Raw genomic sequence first — 16,832 nt, 5'->3', positions numbered from 1 at the left:
AAATCAGTGATAGGGAAATAATTTTGCAACAATAGTGTAGGGATAATTTGGCTTTTCAGTAGGTTATAGACTTCTGGAAGGAAACATTACATACATAGATACTACATTACAAACTTATTTAGCTAAAGGTGGAGCAGGACAGGAACACATTCGGCATTTCTTTGGATGCTCAGACTCCTAACCTGGGCAAAAGCTGCTGGGGATATTGGCCAAACAAGACAGCATCTTGATGATCTGTAAAGCTCAAGTCTTGCACTGTCATTGACCTTTATAATCCAAGTTGCTGTCTTCATGCTGCAAGAAATTCTATTAGCAAAGCATGTGCTTATATTTGAGGAAATGTTTACAAATATCAGGTTCCTTTTAGAGAGTATATGAAGCAATATAAATTAATTATTTTGGTGAAATTAATCCAATGATAACCATTAGAAGACATTTGCTTATATAATTCCTTTGGCTTTATAAATCACGTATGCCTGGGGTGCCTGGGTGGCTCAGTAGGTTAAGCATCTGACTTCAGCTCAGGTCATGATCTCACAGTTCATGGGTTTGAACCCCACGTAGGGCTCTGTGTTGACAGCTCTGAGCCTGGAGCCTGCTTCGGATTCTGTGTCTCCCTCTCTTCTCTGCCCCTCCTCTGCTCACACACTCTCTCTCTCCCTCTCTCAAAAAAACATTAAAAAAATTACAAATCATGTATGCCTGACTTCGTGTATGTTCGAACTATAGATAATCAAATAAGGTGAGATTTTAAAAAGTATTTTATTCAGAATTTGTTATACAGCAGTGAATTTAAATATTAAATAGCACTGGGGGGGGGGGGCAGGTTAATATGTGTACCTAACAGCTGACTTAGAAATCACTGTTATTCTCAGCTCTGCTATCTATTAATCCAGATATCTCTTTAATACAATCTAGAACACATTTTAGGAAGCTGCAATTAACTGTTAAGTTGGAGAATGAATATTTTATACTAAATAAATATCAGCACCAGTTTATAGGATTAATAAGGATTTGCTAATGAGAAGGGGAGACTTCTATAAATAGTGTCAAGGAATTAAAATTTTTATGCTTTTAATAATGAAAGAAAATTAAAATTGCATGGCAATATATGTATCCCAGATTGAGCATAGTGTTAAGATTGTCTTGTAATGTAAGACACTGAAAGCAAGTAAACCCAGAGATTAATAAAATGAGAAGATCACCATAATTGTGATTTATCCTGGAACCAAGAAAACTCTGGATTATCAGGATTTATTATATGGGTTTTAAAAAAAATTTTTAACATTTATTTATTTTTGAGACAGAGAGAGACAGAGCATGAGCAGGGGAGGGTCAGAGAGAGAGGGAGACACAGAATCCGAAACAGGCTCCGGGCTCCGAGCTATCAGCACAGAGTCCGATGCAGGGCTCGAACTCATGGACCGCGAGATCATGACCTGAGCCGAAGTCGGATGCCCAACCGACTGAGCCACCCAGACGCCCCTTATATGGGTTTTTATAAGGAGCAACATTCTTCCCAATGAAATGTCAAAATTACATTGATTAAAAAAATTTAAATGGATTGGATTTTGAAGTTTATAGAGCATTTCAATTATCAGAAGTTAGATGGTTCTATCTGACTTTCTAAGATTTTCCTGCTTTTTTCTATGATGTGACAATTAAACCAAAACAATCAAGCACCACATGGTATGCTGGGGCCTCTTGGAAGTTGGAGTTATTTCAAGAGGTCTGTGACTCCATATGTACACTAATCACTGTTGATTGAATAAATAATAAATAATGCATGGCATACACAATTGTAGTCTTCTATTTTAAATGCATGAGACTGTGTTTTGATTAATAGAGTTTCCGGGTAACATTTTGCCATTAGGCATTTTATCAACAAATTGTAAAAGCATACTTTTACTCCAGTGGGATGCGCAATTTTTTTTTTTTTAATTTTTTTTTTCAACGTTTATTTATTTTTGGGACAGAGAGAGACAGAGCATGAACGGGGGAGGGGCAGAGAGAGAGGGAGAGAGGGAGACACAGAATCGGAAACAGGCTCCAGGCTCTGAGCCATCAGCCCAGAGCCCGACGCGGGACTCGAACTCACGGACCGCGAGATCGTGACCTGGCTGAAGTCGGACGCTTAACCGACTGCGCCACCCCGCCCCCAAGGGATGCGCAATTTTTTTAAGATCATGTAAAGAAATTTTCATATATGAAATTGCTAGAGGGGTAGCTGGGTGGCTCATTCGGTTGAGCGTCTGAGTCTTGATTTCGGCTCAGATCATGACCTCAGATCATGACGGTTTGTGAATTTGAGCCCCACGTGGGCTCTGTGCTGATAGTCTGGAGCCTGCTCAGGATTCTCTGTCTCCCTCTCTCTCTGACCCTCCCCCACTCATACTCTGTCTCTCTCTCAACCATAAAAAAAAAAAAAAAAAAAAAAATTAAAAAAAAGAAATTGCTAGAAACCATGCCTTCAAAGTTAACCATTTACTGTTAAGTTCTAACTAATGACAATTTAGTTTCAAATGACCAGATTTGTCAGACTTTATTATTAAATAACTAATCAACCTCAGCTATGTGTAATGGCCAGTGATAGGTACCAAGGGTATATTTGGTACAGGATGCCCAGAAGTAGAAGAGAGAATTTCTAAATTTTGTCAACTTTTCCTCTTGCTCTCAAGAGATTCAAAACTCCAACTTCCTTCACATATCTTGTCCTCTTGGTTCTATTTACTATCACATTTAATAGTACTGGTATCCAACCCCTAGTTTGGACCATAGAGCTATTTTGAATTCCCCTATCTTCTACAATAAAAATCCTTCCAAGACCCCATCTATCTTCATTACTGGACCTTTGGTTCCAGCCTTGCCCCACTCCAATGCATATTCCATTCTTTGCCAAGATAGTGTTGAAGTAACCCAGATCAGGCCCAAGATGGAGTCATTCAAATTTAGCCCTATGTCAGCAACAAATCTCAACATGCCTATTCAGCACAAGTTGCCTGATGCAGCAGCTCTGAGATTTCCCATTGTTCCATATAAGGGAACTAACTGCTTTAACCGGTTAGCAAATGCCCACCATTGCTTCCTTGTTACTTCTCCCTTCTGCCCCTAAAATCTCTTGCCTTGCACAGCTTTTGGAGCTCCTTTCTCCGTGCTGGATGGGATACTGCCCAATTCACAAATCACTGGATAAAGCCAATAAGATCTTTACAATTCACTCAATTGAATTGTGTTCTTTAACAATAGCTTATAAAATTTGATTTTGATCATACCGTCCACTGCTGAAATCTTTCAACTACTCTCTATTATTTTCAGGATGAAATTCAAATTCCTTTTTTTTCTGCCCAACTTTTTTAAAAATTATAGTCAAAATTATTTAAAAAATGTAATTTAACATGTTCTTTTAACAAAATTTTAAGGGCACAATATAATATTGGTAACTATAGGCATGGTGTTGTACATTAGATCTCTAGAACTTACTCATCTTGTATAACTGAAACTGTAACAACCATTGAATAACAACTCCCCAATTCCCTTTAGCCCTAAAATTCCACTCTCTGCTTCTATGCATTTGAGTATTCTAGATACCTTATATAGGTGGAATTATACAGAATTTGTTATTCACTGTATTATTTTACTTACCTTAATGTCTTCTAGCTTCACCAATGTCATATATTGTAGGATTTCCTCCTTTTTATTTATTTTTAATGTTTATTTTTGAGACAGAGAGAGACAGAGCACAAGCAGGGGAGGGGCAGAAAGAGAGGGAGACACAGAATCTGAAGCAGCCTCCAGGCCCTGAGTTGTCAGCACAGAGCTTGACTTGAGGCTTAAACTCATGAACTTCGAGATCACGACCCGAGCTGAAGTTGGATGCCCAACCAACTGAGCCACCCAGGCACCCCGGATTTCCTTCTTTTTGAAGGCTGAATAATAGCTCATTGTATGTATATACCACATTTTCTTTATCCATTCATCCACTGATGGGCATTTGGGTTTTTTTCACATCTTGGCTACTGTGAACAGTGCTGTAATGAACACAGGACTGCAAATATCTTTTCAAGATGTGATTTAAATTCTTTTGGATAGTGCTCGCTTTGGCAACACATATACTCAATTCTTTTGGATAAATACCCAGGAACGGTATTTCTGGATCTTAGAGACTCCACAAGAAAACCGTTAGGACAAATAAATGAATTCAGTAAAGTTGCAGATACAAAATCAACATACAATAAATAAGTTGTATTTCTATACATTAGCAATGAATTGTTTGAAAAAGAAATTTAAAAAACAATCCCATTTACAATAACATCACAAAAGAATAAAATACTTCAGGGTAAACCTTACTAAAGAGATGAAACACCTGTACGCTGAACACTATAAATCACTGATGAACAAAATTAAAGGCACAAAGAAATGGAAGAGTATTTCATACTCTTGGATTGAACGACTTATTGTTAAATATCCATACTACTAACGTGATCAATCTATAAATTCAATGCAATCCCTATCTAAATCACAATAGCATTTTTTATAGAAATAGGAAAAATAATTCTTAAATTCACATGGAACTACAGAGGACTCTAAATAGTTAAAACAATCTTGAAAAAGAACAAAGCTAGAAGCATCACATGTCTTGATTTCAAAATATATTACAAAGCTACAGTAATTAAAACGGTATGATACTGGCATGAGGGCAGACATATAGACCAATAGATACAATAGAGACCCAGAAATAAACCCATGCATATACAATTAACTGACCTTTCACAAGAGTGCCAAGAATACACAATTGGGAAATGGTGTCTTCAACAAGAGGTGCTGGAAAAACTGGATATACACATGAAAGAAAAAAAAAGAAAGAAGTTGGACAATTTTCTTACACCATACACAAAAAAACTATATGAATTAAAGATTTATACATATGACCTGAAGCTATAAATCTCCTAGAAAAAAACATACGGGAAAAGCTGTTATCTTTTTAATTTTTTAAATTGTGTTTTAGAGAGAAAGAGAGAAGGCTCACATGTGTCTGCGAGTGGAGGAGGGGCAGAGGGCAAGAGAGAGAATCTTAAGCAGGCTCTGTGCTCAGTGTGGAGCCCAAAGTGGGGCTCAATCTCACAACCCTGGGATCCTGACCTGAGCTAAAATCGAGTGGGACACTTAACTGACTGAGCCACCCAGGTGCCTCAGGGGGAAACTTTATAACGTTGGCCTAGGTAATAAATTCTAGAATATGACACAAAAGTAGAGAAAGCAAAAGAAAATTATTTAATGTGGTGCACACAGCTCTTTATAATCTGATAACTATGAACCTTGTAAACATTGTGTTCTATCCATTTCTTCACAATTCTCTAGCCATTCCAAGTTAGAAGTATTAGAAGTCCCTTATTGTTTAAGCTACATTTAATCATATTTTTTGTTAGTCACAGCTCAAAGCTTTCTAATTGATCCAGCACCTCTATTCTTGGTATGTAAAATGACCCTTCCCCTGCCATTTGAATAAGCTCCTACTATTTCAATAAATACATTTAAATACCACATTGATTCTTTTTCAGAAGCCTTTTTTGACCTTTGCTGGTGACTTCCCCAACCTTAGGTGTAGTTGGGCACTAAATGGTTGATGCTCCCGTGGCACTTTACACAACACCTTTGTTCTTATATTTCTATATTGTAATTTTTGTATATATCTGTCTGACATCCGACTTTGCCCAGATTGATAACAGCTCGAGTCCAGGAACCACAGCTTATTTGTTATTTAATTCCTCACACTCAGGATAGTCTTCAGTATGTAGTATATTCTTAATGAATGAGTTCATAAAATAATAAGTGATTGGAGGTGGTAGCCAGTTGTGATGTGGGGTGGCCCGTGATGAAATCACCCAGTTCATTGCAAACAAGTGAATGTGACGCATCAGAAGAAGAGCCTATTGAAGATGAACAGACTCCAATTCAGATACCGTGACTACCCCTGTCACGAGTAAATTGTTCTCAGTTTCTTGGGTTATGTGCTCTTCCAGATGGTAAATTTAAAAATGTTAGAAGAGATACCCAAAAAGGTACAGAAGAACTAAGGATCTGTGATATACGAGGTGTATTTATTTTCTGCCCCAGAGGGGAACTGTCAAAATACAGCATCCCAAACCTTGTGGACCTCTACCATCACTATGGAATTATCACTCATGATCATCCAATCCCAGACGGAGGGACTCCCTATGTAGCCATCTGCTGTGAAATAACGGAGGAGCTTATAATCTGCCTTTAAAAAGAACTGAAAAATCTTAATCCACTGTTATGGAGGACTTGGGAGATCTTGTCTGTACCCACTTGTCTCCTACTGTTCCTGTCTCATGCAGCTTCCTCTCAGCAAGCTGTAGACAGCCTGGGAGACCCAAGAGGATCTGGAGCAATACAAGACCATAAAGCCACATCATTATTTCATGAGTTTCGGGAGAAACTAGCTGTACACCTAGCATCAAGAGAGTCATTGTGGAGATCTGTATCTAGATAAAAAAGAATTTTAAATGACATATATACGACCATGTCTGAAATTTAAGAACTATTTAACATGATTTGTATTGAAATGAAACTTACCAGTGTTATCGGCTTGAATGTAAATGTATGTGTGCAGATATTCCTAAAGCTTTTACTGACAAATTAAAAAAAAAAAGTGAATAAATAAATAAAATAAATAAATAATTGCATATATGCAATCTCCAAGAGACTGCAATACAGAAAGGAAGATAGATATTTGAACAAGGATCTAGGAGTCATGTTTGGTGTTGGAAATTAAAAATGACACATCCTATTCCTTAAATGCTTTTGTAATGCTTTTAGTTAACAGAGTCTGCCTCCATCTCTAGTCACCGTTTATATAAGATCCAAGAAGATAATATTGTGCCATTTTATTGGCAGCTCCAAAGTTCTTAGCTTTACCAGCTCCTTCTGCTCAGTCTTTCTGAGTCTCTTTTTTTATTGGTATTGAGAAGTTTCTCAGTCTGGATTGTCGTCCGTATTCAGACAGTATGCAATAGGACAACCATCTCCCTGTTACATGGCTTTCTGCGCTTCTCATCTCAGCAAATCTTTGCAAGACTTACACGAAGGCCTTAGCAAGGTAACCCATGTATGTTTTGTCCGGTGACAAATGGTCAATTGTGCCCGACCTGACTCTGAAACACGTTCTGAATATTAATGATAAGAAGCACTCCCCTCCCAACATTGAAAGGTACTCGAGATCAACTGGTTAGAACTGGAGGTGACCATCCTGGGGCAAGGGGGTGAGGCACAGTGTACTGGTGATTTGTATAATCATCAGGATGCTTTTGTCACTTCATTGCCCTAATTTGCTGAACTGTAGTGTCAGGTTACAACTGAGATCCACCTCCACACATTCCCTGAATAATAATTTTTGCAAAGCTTTGACGATAGTAAATAGGTTGTAGTACCAATTCCAAAGCAATAGTGGAGTGGTAGGTTGACTACACCAAGAAGTAATTCTTTGACACCAGCTAGATATCCTATAATTCAATTCAGTTCTGACACTATTTACCTGGAGATAGCGTCAGATTCTATAAGTTGAGGGCTCGGTTTTACAAGACTGCTCCCACAGCCCCCTTCAGATGTCAGCCCAGGTTATTACCTGCACTTCTGACCTGCTGGCTATAAATTAAAGGTTCCCAACCCCTCTTTGAATTCCATTAATTTGCTAGAGCAGCTCACAGACCTCAGGGGAAATATTTCACTTACTAGATTACTGGTTTATTATAAAAGGATATAACTCTTGCTATAAGCCCCAGTCAATACTCCACATAGGGCTATTGCACAGAGAACTTGTCTCTACCAGCATTCTAGGTTCCATTTTAGACCACGCAGGCTTAGGCAATCTTACTGGTTCTCATTTAGCATGTTCAATGAATATTGCATGAAGCATGGATGTACATGCTTTCTGTTATATAATATTAGTCCTTCCTTAGGACTTCATCAACAGATGTTGGTTTTATAATACTAGGTAGGGGAAGTGTTCCCTACCAGATATAATACCCATTCCCATAAGACATTCAGGTAAAGGAGACACAACTTCTTTACCTAATACCTGCTTAAACACTCCAACTTCTATAATCTTATCAACCATTACATATTTTTTTCTTTCAGTTTAATTGTAGCCCAAGTTAGGACTTCACCAATGGATTCTGGTACCACTTCATGGGATTCCCATATCAAGACATCCTGGAAATTTCTCTTATCCACACAGTGTTCATTTCACCCACACATGTGCAAAAGGCTTTGGGTCCCCAGTAAGAGATGGAACCAAGGAACTCTGGCTCTTCTGTCGATCTTTAACTTCATTACCCTAACTACTGCCATAAGAGATTGTTGGTTTTGGTCAAGTTTCTCATTAAAATCTCCACCTTATGGCTTTGTAAATTCCTCCAAACAGGGGTAAGCAGAGTGGACTTGTTTGGGACCCTTTAATGTTGGAAGAACATAGGGAACTCTTTGGCCCACTCAACTTAAGGTTATGCTGTGTTAATATGTTGTTTTAACCCAATCAATGTTCATTTTATTCATTCCATTCCTTAATAAGCATCTAAAGATTTCTACCCTGCTGAGACAAGTCCCATGACTCTCCCCTCTCTGTTTCCTCTTTATTTCTTAATAACTGTTTAAAAATTACTACCTTGTTTGGACAAGTCTCTTGACTCTCCCTCTGCTTCCTCTCATTGTCTTATTAATTAACTGGATGTTTTGATTAGCATTTGTAAGACAAATGCTGAAGGGAAGCTGAGAGAGCAAATTCCATAAAGTTTGGTTTTATGGCTTTACAACAATAAAGTTAGATGGGGTGCATGTAAAAGGAGCTTCCTTAACTATAGTGTTTACCATGGCCTGGGTGACGATCTATATTCTGAGGGTGGGTATACTGATTATTATAATACCAGCCCTGCATGGCTCTCATGTAAAACATATCAGCTCTTTTGTCTGGGGGTGTTCCATTTTGGCATTCATGAAAGACAGTTCACCTTCTCAGAGTAAACAGACCTTACAATGGCTTTTATTCGCTTCACCAGGCTGGCTGTTCCCTCAGGAACACATATAGTCATTTGTGATTATTCCGTAGTAAGCTGTCGGTCTTCCATCAGGCCAACCATGCTCTCACTCTGCAGCATTAGAAATCAGACACTATTTTCTAAAGAGTCGCTCCTATAATTTATCTCAACAAAGATTTCTCAAGAAGCTGATGAAACTAATCCACAAAATGAAACAACTCCTTCACCATCCTTAGGTGGGATCCAAAAGTCACCTCATGAACATAAACCTTTGCCACTCTCCTCGCCAAGGAAATTCCAAGGGTTTTACTAGCTCTGAGTCAGAAACAGAGCAAATTAATATTTCTTATACATTACAATATCACACCGCCCTCAAAATTCATTCATCTTATGTCTAGTGAATTAAACCCACTGACTGTCCAGTTATCCAAAAAGTTTTAAAATAATAATGGTTTATTTGAGAACCAGGGACATTAGTGACATCATGTCATTTGAACCTTAAGTATATCTATAAATTGTTATTGCAAATGATTATATGAAGATTGAGACTTAGCCAAGTTAAGAAATATGCCTCACAGCTAGAAAATAGAGTAGCTGGGATTTCAGTCACTTTGGCTGAGCCCTAAGCCTCTGGTTATAGAATAGCCATGCTGAACTAGAATCCTTAAATCAGTCTTTCCTTTTCCTCACAGAAATCGACCCTGTCTTTTTTACTATCTTTTTATACTTACTCTCCACAAAGCAATCAGTGGCAATGGCAATGTGACTCACATACCAGTCTATTGACCTGCACTGGGTGTAGAGAAGGCCCCTGCGGCACCAGAAAGAGGTACAAGGCGGGTTGGTGACTCAACACTTTGGGTGACCTACAAGGAAGAACTCTGTTTCCTTTTATTGTTTTTTTAACGTTTATTTATTTTTGAGAGAGAGAGAGGGCGTGTGAATGAGGAAGAGCAGAGAGAAAGGGAGACAGAGGATCTGCAGCAGGCTCTGCACTGAGAGCACAGAGCCCAGTTGGGGCCTTGAACTCATGAACTGTGAGATCATGATTTGAGCTGAAGTCAAATTCTTAACCAACTGAGCCACCCAGGGACCCCACATCTGTTTCTTAAAATTAAGTTTTGAGGGGCGCCTGGGTGGCTCAGTCGGTTAAGCGTCCGACTTCAGCTCAGGTCACGATCTCGCAGTCCGTGAGTTCGAGCCCCGCGTCGGGCTCTGGGCTGATGGCTCAGAGCCTGGAGCCTGCTTCCCATTCCGTGTCTCCCTCTCTCTCTGCCCCTCCCCTGTTCATGCTCTGTCTCTCTCTGTCTCAAAAATAAACTTTAAAAAATAAAAATTAAAAAAAATTAAGTTTTGAGATACACCTACATCCTTATCATAAATATATTTTTATTTGGGCTAATTTGGATATATTTTCATTTCTTGCAATTTAGTACTTCCCAACTGTTTGTATTTATTTTTATTATAAATAACCTACCCCAAAACATAATGTTTTAAAACAAAAATTTGTTACTATGCCATCTCACAATTCTTTTGGTCAGCAATTTGAATAAGACACATAAAAAGTGTGGCCAGTCTCTGTTCTATAATGTCTGGGCCCTGAATTTATTTAGATTGACTTGGGTTGACTCAAGGGTTGGTGTCTGGAATGACTGAGAGCCATCTCCCCAGTTATTCTTTCACTATTTGTTCCCTCTGTTTCTTATTACACTTCCTTTGTCTTACTTTTGTTTGAGATTTTTTTTTTATGGTTCCATTTTATCTCACGTTGATTTATCATTTATGTCCTAGGATTTACAATATAATTGTAATTATAAATTACAATTTATAAATTATAAATTATAAATAATCAGAGAAATTCAAATGCTTTACCACCTCACAGGTACCATGAAGATCCGCAACAGTATACTCCTGATTCTTCTCTCCCATCCTTTGCGTTATCAGTGTCATTTATTTTACTTTTTTGTGTGCTGTAAGTACAAGCTACATTGCTATTATTTCTGCTTTATACTCTCTGTTATTTTTTAGATTTGTTTAAGAAATAAAAGTGCAATTTACCTTTATTCAAGCTCAGGCCCTCTACATTTCTTTTGTAGGTTCAACTTCCTGTCTCAGCAATCTCTTCTCTTGAAGGACTTTATTAAACATTTCTTATAGTGCATGTCTGCTAGTGATGGAATTCCCAATATATATGCATAGATTGCTTATATATGCATACATATGCGTATATTCCCATATATATACATTATATTATAAGTTTAAATATATATCCAATACGGAAACTATTGACTATTGTGATCTTGTAAAACAGTTAATCCAATTGAGATATGCTATAACTGAAAAGTTCACACGAGATTTTGAGACCTGTTATTTTAAAAAAAGAATATAAATATCTCGTTGAGGACTTCTTGTACTCTCCTAGAGTGTAGAGACAGTAAAGAACATCACTCCACCTTTATTTAAAAAAAAAAAAACCAAACAGACTTGAGGGAGCCTGGGTGGCTCAGTAGGTTAGGCATCCGACTTCAGCTCAGGTCATGATCTCACAGCTCGTGGGGTTCGAGCCCCACGTCGGGCTCTGTGCTGACAACTCAGAGCCTGGAGCCTGCTTCGGATTCTGTGTCTCTCTCTGTCTCTTGCCCCCCCCCCACCCCGCTCATGCTCTGTCTCTCTCTCTCCCAAAAATAATAAACATTAAAAAAAATTAAAAAAAAAAAAAACAGACTTGAGGGGTGCCTGGGTGGCTCAGTCAGTTAAGCATCCAACTTCAGCTCAGGTCACGATCTCACAGTTTGTTGAGTTTGAGGCCCGCATCGGTCTCTGTGCTGACAGCTCAGAGCCTGGAGTCTGCTTTGGATTCTCTGTTTCCCACTCTCTGCCTCTCCCCTTGCTGACTCTGTCTATCTCTCTCTCAAAATTAAATACACATTAAAAAAATAGCTGGCATAACTTCAAATTCAGGACTCTTACAATCTGTTAGAGAACTGAGGTTCCAGAACAACCACTTGTCCAAACACTAAGGAGAGACCAGCACCTTCAAGGATAGGAAGAGACACGAACATGTACTTACCAGATTAGTAGACACTATAAGAGGCACCTAGCCATAATAGTTGACAGTATTGGTGAAGGTCCAGGGCAGACTTGCAGGAGAGTATAGAACCCATGGGACATTAGAAATTAGAGGAGTGCATGCCCTCTTGCAAGATTTTCTCCACGAATCCCACATATATCACAAAAAAAGATCAGAGAGACGAAAAAGTATTGTTTGGGTGCAGACACCCTGGGGTGGGGGAATAGCACCTCTTGTTGGAAGGCCAGGGAGCTCCACTGACCCTTTCCCCCCATCTCCTCATAAGAAAGAAATGTCTGCAGGAGGGAAGAAACCAACACTTTCACCTTTAGGACATTGGTGAGGGAAGGGAACAAAGAAACCAACTCTTAGAAAGAGGTAAGAACGCATGTGGGGGCCCATCCAGCCAGAATATGGGCAGAAGGGACTGAGAAGGCCACACCTCTGACACCCAGGGATAAGGTTCCTGCCCCCCTGGCTGAGAATCAGAACAGACAACAGCCACCACCACTCACAACCAACAAGCAAACAAGCCTCGAGGAACAATAGTGTGTACAGAGACCCTCTCTTGAGAGGTAGATGCGGATGCAGACCAGCAGATGGATGTGTGTGCATTTCCAGGCCAAACAAATACTTATGAGAAAATGCCACTCCCGGGAAACGAAGTCATCACCAGAACCACACCCAGAAATGACACAGATGTTGGGACTGTGTGACAGCGTATTTACAATGTTTATTGTGTCTTTAATGAAAATGGTAGATGGCACGCAAATCAAATGGTTAACTTCAACAGGGACGGGACATTAAGAAATGATTAAATGGAAATACTACACATGAGAAAAATAGCAAAAAAGATGAACACTTTTCATGTGATCATAAGTACACTCAACCACTCCAAGGAAGACATAAGTGAACCTTAAGGCAGGCAATAGAAATTACCCCCAAAAAAGAGTGAAACAAAAATAGAACAGAGCATCTAAGCGCTAAGACATCAAACAGTATAACATATGTGTATTTGGAAACACAGAAGGAAAAGAGAGAATTTGGCAGAAGGAATATTTTTAGGGGGGCTCTGGGGTTGGCTCATTCGGTTAAGCGTCTGACTTTGGCTCAGGTCATGATCTTGCAGTTGAGGAGTTTGAGCCCCAAGTTGGGCTCTGTGCTGACAGCTCAGAGCCTGGAACCTGTTTCAGATTCTGTCTCCCTCTCTCTGCCCCTCCCCTGCTAGTGCTCTTTCTCTCTCTCTCTCTCTCAAAGAATAAATAAACATTAACAAAAAAGAATATTTTTAAAATCATGGCCAAGATTTTCTAAAATTGACACACGACCCAAACAGCGGATCCAAAAACTCAAAGAACAACAGCAGGAAATACCAAAGACAAACAAACAAAACATAGCCACATACATAGGTATATCATATTCAAACGAGTGAAAACGAAACTCAGAATGAAAATTTTGGTAACAGAAATAAAAGGCACATTAGCTACAGAGGAACAGTTGAAAATTGTAGCTCAATTTTTATGAGGATTCTAAAATAATGCAATAATATCTTTAATGTACTGAAGAACAAAACAAAATTATCAATCCAAGAGTCTACCATCAGTAAAAAATATCTTTCAAAAAGAAAGGAGATTATATATATATAATATTTTATCTGCATATATATTTTTTTTTATTAATTTTTTTTTCAACGTTTATTTATTTTTGGGACTATTTATTTTTGGGACATTTATTTTGGGGGAGGGGCAGAGAGAGAGGGAGACACCGAATCGGAAACAGGCTCCAGGCTCTGAGCCATCAGCCCAGAGCCCGACGCGGGGCTCGAACTCACGGACCGCGAGATCGTGACCTGGCTGAAGTCGGACGCTTAACCGACTGCGCCACCCAGGCGCCCCTATCTGCATATATTTTTAATACAGTTCTTCAAAATCTGATGTGAATTTTTCACTTATACGATATCTCGATTTGGATTAACTGGACTTCCCAAGACCACAACAGCCACATACGGTTGGTGGCTTCCATTTTGGACAGCCCTAAACTGATATTATTATACTTCATTTACAAGCAGTGAAATATTTAGATTTTTTCAGGTTTTTTGTTATTGTTCTTAGTATTTTCTATGTGTGCAAAAGTCAAGCAAATGTCATATTATCCTAAATGTATACTTTACCTCCATTACTTTTTATAAACCTGAAGATATTTGGGGGTGTTAACTGTACATAGATGCGATAAAAATTTGATCAACAGAACATTTTCTAGCACATATTTGGTACGTATCTTTCAGTCTAACTTAGTTGCTATGTTGAAGTGTTTTTTTGAATGATATATAAACACCTTCAGTTTCTCATGCTGAGATCCTCATTAGTCTTCAATGCCAAAATAACAATATTGCTTTTCGTCCATCCAAAGCAAGTTATAAGGTATTATGAATCAACTCATTTGCTCAAATAGCAACACTAATGAAAAATCTTTTTACAAATGCATCAATTTTGATTTGTGCCAGATGTATAAATAAGAACTTGAATGTCTAATGTAGAATTCAAATGAAAATTCTGGGGGAGTCTATATAGAAGAAATGTAAGATGTCTTACAGTTTCTTTTATTAAATTCATTATTTTCCAGATAAAGTACACTTTCAGCCTACTTATTTATGTGACATGTATAACTCTGATCTTCAACCCATTTATTTAAAAAAAAGTTTTGTTGATTTCACTTCATGTTCGGTACTGTTTTCTGCCTTCAGCTCTTTCAGTATGAGAGAAATCGATTGAGAAAAACAGTTTCAAGAAATCTGTTCCAAGGCATTCTCTCTCTCTTCCCCCCACCCCTATGATATGTTCTAAATTCTGCTGTTCTGGTGGTTAATAATGGCATCTTTTTTACTTTTCATATTTGCAATGATCCTATGATGACAATTACATGCATGGTTCTTTCACAAATAACCCTAAATGCAATATAATTGAAAAATCAACCAATTAAATTTTTGAGATAGCTATGAATCACAGAAAGGCCTGAAGTAAGCCAACAGAGAAGGGGCACAGCAACAGGTAATAAATGTTCACGTTGGTCCTGGTTCATAACACCTAATGCCCCAAATATTTCAGATAGAAGGTCAGTCAATGTGAATTTACATGAAAGGTTTAGGGGGCTAGTTTGTAATAACAATGAGTTTATGTGGCCATGCTTTTCCATTTCTTCTAAGCCTGTTCTTGTGTTTTCCTAGGCCCACCATCCATAGCTGTGCATAACTAAACCTTATTGGTTATGGTAACTCGTAATTTTGGTGGAATGGTGTAGGTCTGATTGCAGTGGGTTGAAAAAGAGAGTAGTAGAGTAGTAGCTATGGGGGAAAATATAGTCAAGAGAGTTTTTCTAAAGATGGGAGAAGAAAGAGCATCTTGGCGCACTAATGAGAACGATCCCACAAGGAGAGAGATGATGGAGGACAGAAAGAGGAGAGTTACTGAAGTTGAGAGCAGACAGAATCAGATACACATGTGGACAGACCAGCTTGAGACAGAGCTTGGATAGTATAGTCAGGCTGACAGCAGGGGAACAGAATATGTGGGTGCTGATGCTGGTAAGTGACTAGGAGAGTGCTGTCTGGGGGCCCTAGAACTTATCTTCTGATTACTTCCATTTCCTTAGTGACTCAGGAACAAGGATATCAATTGAGAATAAGGATACAGGGGATAGGTATAGAGGGCATGAAAATAAAGGAAAAGGTATAAAATAGACATCTAGAAAAGAACAAGAGTGAAAGGACCAGGAATGCTTTATATTATAAACCTTTAGCAAGAAAGCATATATCCGTCAATTTTAACTAATAAATCATTCCCAAATCCATCCACTTCTTTCCGTTCCACTACAACCCTTGTCCAAATTACCACCGCCTCTTGCCTAAACTACCGCATTCGTTGGCTTCCTAATTGGCTTACACATGTTCCCTCTTCCTCCTCACCAGTGCATTCTTAGCATTGCAGCTGGGACGATCTTTTCGAATGCGAGTTTGTTTATGGTGCCACTCTGTTTAAAGGCTTCCAAGACCTTTGGGTAGAAACAACCCTTCCTAGGGCAGCCTCACCTCAGCTACTTTTTCCTGCCTCACTCTTAGCAGTTGTGTAACAATAGCTTTTCTCAGTTCCTCTAAAGAGCAGTGATTCCTCATCCAGCAGGGTGTCATGAGCGCTGCCTGAAAAATCCTTCTCTTCTTGCCTTACTTATTTGATTCCTACTTTTTCTTCATATTTCAATTGAATCATCACTTTCGCCAAGAAAGTGTGCCCATTCTTTCATTTATATTCCTCGTTATACACTTGTATAGTGCCATGTAGTTTCCAATCATAATTTTAAATTTATTTGTGGAATTATTTGATTGATCATGTTCCCTATTAGCCTGTGAAGCTCTAGGAGGGTTAGCAATATGTTTGCCATTTTTTAAAAAAATACAAAGTATGCTTGCTTTTGTTAACCAGTTTACCCCTCATTAGTTAGCACATATTATCTAGCATACAAAAGACCTCAATAAGTATTTGTCTAGTGAATTTGACTGCATAAAATAATGGATACTAATTATTTAAAAAAATTAAAAAATTTTTCTTTTTAATGCTTATTATTTATTTTAGAGAGAGAAGGAGAGAGAGAGAGAGGGAAAGACAGGTGCAAGCGGGGGAGGAGCAAAGAGAGAGAGAGAGACACAGAATCTGAAGCAG

General features: G+C 38.5%; 1 pseudogene; it reads left to right on the top strand.

The window, feature by feature from the left end:
• The first annotated feature begins 5,872 nt into the window (after positions 1-5,872).
• On the top strand, positions 5,873-6,511 carry LOC115511522 (annotated as a pseudogene).
• The last annotated feature ends 10,321 nt before the right edge of the window (positions 6,512-16,832 follow it).

The sequence above is a fragment of the Lynx canadensis genome, chromosome B1 (assembly GCF_007474595.2).
Source record: "Lynx canadensis isolate LIC74 chromosome B1, mLynCan4.pri.v2, whole genome shotgun sequence".
In the NCBI taxonomy this organism is placed as follows: domain Eukaryota; kingdom Metazoa; phylum Chordata; class Mammalia; order Carnivora; family Felidae; genus Lynx; species Lynx canadensis.
This window is presented reverse-complemented; position numbering and strand designations above follow the sequence as displayed.